Genomic DNA, 9192 nt, shown 5'->3' on the forward strand with positions numbered 1-9192 from the left:
GAAGACCAAAAAGTCAATACACAAACAAGAACTTAAATATGAATCAGTGAATGAACACATGACTTAGATATAAAAATGTTATCATAAGCAAATTAGAAGAAATTGCTGTTCAAATTAATGTATGAGAAGAATCCTTTAAAAGAGGAACATAGAAGACAAATGTAATTATAATTACATAAAATTAGTTAAATTCAACTAAAATTATTAGGAAAACTGATATGAGGGGTGAATTTTAATAGGAAATCTTTCTGATAAGACTTTCCAAAAAAAAAGGAATTGATTGAAATTTGTAAGAATGAGTCATTACTTGGTTGTTAATAGGCAAAGGATATGAACAGTAATTCTTTTTTTTTTTTTTTTGCTTTGAAGGATCACTTTATTATTTTTTTATTATTATAGCTTTTTATTTACAAGATATATACATGGGTAATTTTTCATCATTGACAACTGCAAAACCTTTGAACAGCTAATTCTTAAAAGAATACATTCAAGGTATCAATAGGTAAATTTTAAAAATGTTCTGTTACTAATGATTAAAGAAATGAAAATCATTGTAATGAGGTTTCATCTCACATCTATCAGACTGATGAAATTAAAAAAAAAAAAAAAAGGAAAATGACATATGTTGCAAAGTTTGTAGGAAATTAAGATGGATCTTATTACAGATTCAAGCATTCTGAAAAGCAATATGGAACTGTGGCTTCAAATTTGAGAAACTGTGTGTACCCTATAACCTATCAATATCGCTGATATAGGCCTAAAGAGATCAAAGAGGAAAAAATACACACACACACACACACATTGTAACACCAATGTATTGGTGGAGTTGTGAACTGATTCAGTCATTCTGGAGAGAAATTTGGAACTATGTCCTAATGGCTATTATACTATGCACATCTTCTGATCCAGCAATATTCTACTTTGTATCCTAAAGAAAGCATCAAAAAGGCAAAGAATTCACATGTACAAAAATGATTATAGCAGATCTTTTTGTAGTAGGAAAGAATTGAAAATTGAAGGGATGCCTATCAATTAGGGAATGGCTGAACAAATTGTGGTATATGAATACATTGTAATATCATTGTACTATAAAATATGATAAGTAAGGGGGCAGCTAGGTGGTGCAATGGGTAGAGCACCAGCCCTGAAGTCAGGAGAACCTGAGTTCAAATCTGATCTCAGACTCTTAATACTTTCTAACTGTGAGACTCTGGACAAGTCACTTAACCCCAATTGCCTTAGGCGAAAAAAATATCATGAATAGGATGATTTCAGAAAATCCTGAGAAGTTTATTTGAATTGATGCTGAGTGAAATGAGCAGAACCAAAAGAGCATTGTACATTGTAACAAAATCATTATTTGAATGATCCACTTTGATAGACTTTACTTTTCTCATTAATACAATAATCTAAAACAATTCTAAAAGGCTTATGATGGAAAATGCTATCTATAGCCAGAGAAAGAACTATGGAGGGTGAATGTATAAGCATACCATTTTCACCCTTTCGTTGTTTTTTCTTCTCTTTTGTTCTGATTCTTTTTTTTTTTTTTTTACAACATGACTAATGTGGAAATGTTTTTAAAAACTATCCCAACATATCTTCCATCCATGTAATCCAACATTTCTTTCTGATCAAAAAGCCCCCGTTGTGTGTAAGCTCTCTTCATTATTAACCTGAACAATTGTCTTCAAATTGACACTCTCCCTCACCTTTCTTCTATTTCAAATTCATTCTCCACAGCACTGAAAACTGGCAGCACCACTACCATGGTGGCATTCCTAAAGAATGACATCACTTTGCTTCTCAATAACTTTTATTCATTTCCCCATTTATCTCTGGGATTGGATACAGATTCTTCTGTTTGGTATTGAAAACTCTTCATATGTCAACTCCAGTCTGCTTTTGCAGGTATATCATCATGTTCTCTAATATCAGCCAATCTGTCTTTGCTCTAACCCACAAAATTTCATCCATACATACCTTTGGCAAGATCCATGTCTGCAATGCATTTCCTTATCACCTCTGCCTCTTAGGATCTCTAGGAAGTTCAACTCCAATACGATCTTATATAGAATAACTATTCTTAATTTTTAAATGTTTCATAGGGTCCCAAAACTAGAGCCAAAAAGTGATCTCAGAGTGTAAAGTCAGGGCTAACTCTCTGAAGGGTCTCAGGATCAGTCAGAGTCCAGATCAGCCAAAGTCCTTGATCTTTAGGGACAGAAGGGAAGGAGGCAGGCAAACTGTCACATTGCTTGCCAAAGTATGCTGGATTATGGAGTCTGGACTCTCCAGCCTCTCTCCTTCTTGTCCTGCAGCCAAGTGATCCTGATCTCTCTCCCTCAGCCCTCCAATTCTTGCCTTTGATTATTTCACTACCACACATTCAGCAAGCACCAATAGTGAGGAGAGCCATCTACTTTTTTATTGTTATCCTGCGTAGTTATAAATTTCATTTAGGACCCCCTGAATATTTCTGTTCTTTGTGAACTCATTTTGCAGTTATCAGGAAATAGGATCACTTAGAACCACCTATCCAGTTAAACTAGAGTTATAACTGTGTGAATAGAAAGAAGGGTACAATTTGAGGTGGTAGAAATAGAAAGATATTAGTTTCAACTCTGAATATGTGGGATGATTAGCAACTAAGAGTTGAAAGTAATGCTGAGGTTCACAGTTCCTGGCACAGTGGGCACTTAATGCTTATTGATAAATTGAGTTTGTGAACCTAGATGACAATTTTGATAGTCATAGGAAAGTTTAGAGGATTGTGGATTGGAGAGGAAGGAGAATGAAATTTGCTTTTGATATGTTCAATTGGAGATGCATAAGTAACATCTAGATTATGTGTCGGTCATTGGTCATGTATCCCCCTGCTAGGATTCAAGCCCATGGCCCAGCTCTTTCTTGGCAGAGGGAGGCAACTGATTGGTATCACTGGTAGAAAAACATACTTGGAGAGAGAAAGATCCCAATTTCAATGCTACAAAAGACACTTAATAGCTGTGTGACCCTGGAGAAATGCGTGAAAAACTTTAAAATACTATGTAAGTGCTAGCTATTGTTATTTGTCTTATGAAGCACAATATCTTATTTACATACAAGCTTTCTTCCAAGTCATCTCTGTTTCAGGGAAGGCACAGCCCCATTTTTTCAGCAGAAAGCATCCTACCAAATTTATCACCCTAAATTAAAAATTTACCACCCTAACTAAAAATTCCAATGAAAGTAGAGATACAACAATAATAATGTTGTTATTAACATTAACAATAACAATGATATTAAAATACTAGCATTTATAGAGTGAGTTCCAAATAGTATTTAACCTCACAACAACACAGGGAGATAGATCCTATTATTAGGTCCATTTTACAGATGAGGAAAATGAGCCAGGGAATGGTTAAATGGCATGCCTGGAGTCATACAGCTAATAAGTGGCAGCATTTGAACATAGGTCTTTCTGAGTCCAGGTCCAGTTAACCTTCAGTTACATCCATTTAGCTTCTGTCTTACCTTTGGAAGTAAGAGCTGAATACCTACCTTGCATCTCAGAAATGGGATGCTTGATCAAGCACATTGACCTGATTTGACTGGAAGAACTAGATTAGCTTCAGTCAATAAAACAATCAGTCAATAGGCTTTTTTATAAATTATTATTACTTATTACATTACATATATTACCCTACTTTAGAGAGGCTTTCTGGAGCATTTATTCATGATTTTATTTCTGACTTTTTCCCTTCCAGCTAGCTTCCACAATTGTTCCAATAGAGTTAGGAGTCAGGAAGAAGAAGTGGTTCTTTCCCTTGAGAAAGGTGACAGCTGTCAGTTATGATATTGCCAATAGTGGTAGGGAGGTTTCACTAAAGGTCCAGCATCTCCAGGAACCTGGATAAAGCTCTAAAGGTCCATTGCTTCAATATTACCATTTGAAATAAAAATAGGCTGAAAGTACAAGTTTATGCCCCCATTAGAAGAACAAAGGAAAATTACCTAAAAATATAAATACTATATGCTCAGAGACGCTATTCCCTTTCCAATCAGCTTGGATTAGACAAACTAGATGTATCCACATTGACATTGTTTTGAAACATTGATTTTTCTCCTCTTTTGTGTCTGAGAAAGGTCTGTGGTACTTAGAAACTGTCTTAATTTTTTTTTTAAAGCTTTTATTTACAAAGTATATGCATGGGTAATTTTTCCAATATTGACCCTTGCAAAACTTTTTGTTCTAAATTTTCCCCTCCTCTTCACTCTCTCCCCTAGTCGGCAAGTAGTCCAATATTTGTTAATTGTTTATACAGTTATCTTGTTGCACAAGAGATCAAGAAGAAAGAAAAAGAAAAACTGAGAAAGAAAACAAAATGCAAAGAAATAGCAACAAAGAGAGTAAGAATGCTATGTTGTGTTCCACACTCTGTTTTCCATAGTTCTCTCTCTAGGTGTAGATGGCTCTCTTCATCACTGCACAAGTGGAAGTGATTTGAATCATTTCAATGTTGAAGAGAGCCATGTCATCAGAACTGATAGTTGTATAGTCTTGTAGTTTCCTTGTATAATGATTGCCTGGTTCTGTTATTTTCACTTAACATCAGTTCATGTAGGTCTCTCCCCAAGCTTCTCTGAAATCATCTTGCTGGTCATTTCTTATAGAACAATAGTATTCCATAGCATTCACATACCATAATTTATTCAGCCATTCTCCAACTGATGGGCATTTACTCAGTTTCCAGTTTCTAGCCACTACAAAGAGGGCTGCCACAAACATTTTGCACATGTGGGTCCCTTTCTATCCTTTACGATCTCATTGGGATATAATCCCAGTAGAAACACTGCACAGTTTGATGCCTTTTTGAGCATAGTTCCAAACTGCTCTCCAGAATGGTTGGATCCATTTATGAAACTGCTTATTTTAATAAGGCTTTTTTATTCAGCAATTTCAGTTATGTCTGACTCTTCTTGACCTCTTTTGGAATTTTCTCAGCAAAGATACTAGGGGTTTACCATTTCTTTTTTCCAGCTTATTTTACTGGTGAGGAACTGAGGCAAACAGGATTAAGTGACTTGCCCAGGGTCACATAGCTAGAAAGTTTCTGAGGCCAGATTTGAATTTAGGAAAATTAGTCTTCCTGATTCCAGATCAGCTCTCTATCCATGACACACCTATTTACCCAAATAGGGACTAATTGCTTCCTATTACTTATGCGTATTTTGTAACAATTAAGTTACTATATACTTAGAGCAGGACCATCTCTTTATTTAAAATTAATCTGGAGACATGGCATAATGGATTGAGGCTTGGTTTTGGAGTCAGAATCTTGACTTGGGGTCTTGGGATCTTTTCCTACCTTTGACATTTAATACATTTGTGACCAAGGCCAGTCACATATACTTTCAGTGCCCACAGCCAGCTCTCAATTATTATAAGGGATAAGCAAGTCATCAGCTGTCAGAGTTTCCACATCATCCATTCTTCACAGCAATGAAATGACAGATAAATCCAATCCAGGGATGTTTGGGGTGTTCCAGGAAGACTAGAACCTCTGGTATGCTGGTTTTTGTTTTTTTAAGTGCTCCTAATGCACCTTTGATTTCCAGCTGCCACCCAAATCTCATCTGTAGCTCTCAGAAACTATAGCATGCATAACAACCAAACCTGGCTAAGATTATCTTGGAAGAGAAGCTAACCAAGTTGAGAATAAGAGACAGTCCTTAGATCCATCAGTGAGTGAGGGTTATGTCTACCTCAAACATGTGAGGATTCCCCACCCTTGAGCTTAACTCTATCATATATATATATACATACACACACACACACAGAGAAATGTGGTTGTGTTTTGTGTATGTGTATATATATACATATATATAAATGTGTATAAATATATAGAATACATAATGCACGTTATATATAATTATGTATATATGATATCGCAAAATTCTTATTGTAGTCTTATGCTCATAAAGTTTAAAACTACATTAATAGTTTTGTATCACTATAAATATGAAGGAGCAGCACTGAATTTAGAACTTTCGCTTTGTAATTAAAACCCTGAGTTCTAACACATGCTGGTTTGTGAAATAGTCTTTTATTCTCTCAGTACCTTTCCCAAGCTGTCATCCATAACACTGTAAATTATACAAAAGCTATTGATTTGTTTTGTAGAAAGATGTGTCCATAGTGGAAGTTTCTCACATTGATATAGTCAGTGTCCTAAAAAACATTGTAAATTTAAGTTTTGAAATTTCAGCTACATATAAAAATATGCACCACACATATAGCTACTGAGTGCATACAAATATGTATATATTAGCATTTCATGTGTGTATAAACACATATACAAATATAGATGTGTTTGTATGTCTATAAAAATATACATATACATAAATATCTCAAATGTCAGTAAATTCATCATAAATTAGAACATAAAAATGCATAGAACAAAAATACATAAATCTACAAATCTTACAGAACAAAATGGATGATTTATGTAACTATAAACAACAGCAAAACAATAAATGCCTTACCAAAGACTATTGGAGAAAAATTTCTTGTAGTTTATACCTAACCCAATAGGGATCATATCTTAGGGGTTTTCTGGCACTTTTTTGAGTTCCAGAAAAGTTGGGGTACTTTGGACTTTAGCTCAGAGTTGACAACATAAAGAACAAAGTAATAAAAACTGACCCATGTTTAATAGCTGACTGAACTTTGTAGAGGAGCTTGTCATAGGTACAAAATGATAAACGTTACTCAGCAGCTAAGCATTGACTGTCTTGCTGATAGTCTTTAGTAGACTTATTCAAAGCTTTGTATTTAGTGGTTTTTAGATTAAGGGAAGCAGTTCTATTGAATGAAATGGACACATATTTGTAAAGGGCTGAAACTGAATAGGTACTCTGGAATAGACAACGGAGCACTTAAGGCTAATTACATATTGGAAAATAATTCTATTAGTATATGTTTGAAAAATTGGCCCTTCTCACTGTTCAGTGCTGGCTCGATCTTTTGGTGTATACAGATAATTGTAGGAGGGATTAGAGAGTAGTGAGACAAGCCAGAATCACTTTGGAGGAAGACAAGGAGAAGGGAAGGTGGTGGAGAGCTTATGGCAGTTTTGTCCATCCCCTTCACTTCTCCTCCTAAAGAAGGAGGACTTTTGCTTATCCTGACTCTGGCTGATTCTGAGGCCTCCAGGGAGCTACCCTGGAACTTACACATATTGAGTATAACAGAGGATGGGGGCTTCAGTGTTTATAGGAAAGGGGGAAGAGATTAACATTTATATAATGCCTATTGTGCCAGACAAAGTGGTAAGTGCTTTTCAAATATTTTAATGAAATGGATCACAATTCATGAAGGATGGTGATTGACTTGTACAAATATGCATTTATCTTCTTTTCAGGAATTTTGGAAATGTTAATAACTTTTGTGTGATTACCAGGAAATATATACTTAGAAGCTGAGAGAGAAGAATGATAAGTAACTGCAATGGGTCCCATCCTGCACCTCAAGAATTCTGTTAGGGGAATATTGATGGATCCTGCATTAAAATCTTATACTCCCCTGGACTGCGGGTCATCTTCTACCTAGCTTTTGGCTCAGGGACTCTACTGCTCTTGAGAAATCTTCTGATCATAACTTCAATCCTTCACTTCAAGCAACTCCAATCAATTTTTTTTTTCATTTCTTCCTTGGTTTGTGCTGACTTTTTGGTGAGAGCCATTGTAATGCCCTTCAGGATGGGGAGGTCAGTGGAGAATTGCTGATAATTTGGCAAAAGTTACCATAAATTTCATTCTTGTTTTGAAAGATCATTTTGTTATTCTATTTTTCATGTGTGCTTTATTTCTACTGATAGATACATTGCTGTCACTGATCTTTTGGCTTACCTAGTCAAATTCATCATGTAGGTTTCAGGACTGTGCATTTTCTTTTCCTGGTTCCTTGCTATCACATTTAGCTTTTCACTTCTTTCCACAGGTACCAATGATGAAGGACTGGAGGAATTAGTCATTGCCTCTCCTATGTGGGAGGTTGTCAGATTGCTGTGACTCAAACCTGGGTACTGATAGACTTCCTGTTGTTTTTCATTACCACTCTTGTTATGATCATTGTTTCTTGTAAGATTTTTCTAGTAACTAAACAATAGGCTAGAAAGAGTAAGTATGAACAGCAAAACTAAATCATCTTCAAAGGGTTACAAACCAGAATGTCTAAGAGGGAGAGAAAACCAGACCAAACCTTGGATAGAAAAGCAGACCAAACCCTGGATATTGCAGTGTATGCATTTCTGATTTCATGATTCCCATACTTTATTGAATCAATATTTTATCCTTACTTAGGATTTATCACCCCAATATATAGTTATGAAATTTTATTTTAGTTTGCCTATTACAACTCAACCATGAACCCTCTGATTTATGCTTTCTTTTACCCTTGGTTTCAAAGAGTAATTAAACTGATTGTCACTGGGAAAGTCTTCAGAGGTCACTCTTCAACAATAGATTTGTTTTCTCAAAAAAATATAAGGTTTTAGATAGAAGTTAAAAATGTGGAGCAAAGTTAATATATTTGTTTTCTGAAAAAAAAATTTAAGGATTTAGATTGAAGGATTTAAAACATGGGGAAAAGTTTACAATAAAACAGGTGAATTATTATAAGATAAGACTATCCTCTCTATTCAATCCCAATTCCAATTTCAGGTTTCATGTTTAATGAAATTTATTTACCATGACAAATTATATGGGAATAATGTTTACCAATAATCTTCAAAGTTGAACTCCTGTTCCTGCCTTTTCTCATTCTATATGTATTTTTGTTCATTTTTCTTCTCTTGGACCAATGGGTAATTTTTTTTCTCTAATAAATATCTTACGATTCTATCTAATGCCCTTCCTCCCTTAGCCTTTCATTTCTAATAGATAAGACCCCTATTTTGTCTATTTTTTTTTCTTTTCAAGAATATTCCCAATATCTTTCTCTCTTTTAAAAGTTTTTTTTAATTTTCACATATAATAAATTTAAATGTTTCTATTGTATAGTTTAAAATTGTATTTATTTGAATCATAAGGCCTGAAAAATTTTTGACTCTATTGTGTGTTATAGAATTTTGCTGCTGCTGTTTTTTTTTCTTTTTCTTTTTCTTTCTTTGTTTCTCTTTTTCCCTTTTTTCTTCCCTCCCTCCTTCC

At 34.7% G+C, this 9192-nt stretch overlaps 1 pseudogene; it reads left to right on the plus strand.

Moving 5' to 3' along the window:
- The first annotated feature begins 7396 nt into the window (after nucleotides 1-7396).
- Nucleotides 7397-8987, plus strand: LOC127559579 (trace amine-associated receptor 7d-like; annotated as a pseudogene).
- Nucleotides 8988-9192: the final 205 nt, after the last annotated feature.

Source organism: Antechinus flavipes, chromosome 4, assembly GCF_016432865.1.
Source record: "Antechinus flavipes isolate AdamAnt ecotype Samford, QLD, Australia chromosome 4, AdamAnt_v2, whole genome shotgun sequence".
Lineage (NCBI taxonomy): Eukaryota > Metazoa > Chordata > Mammalia > Dasyuromorphia > Dasyuridae > Antechinus > Antechinus flavipes.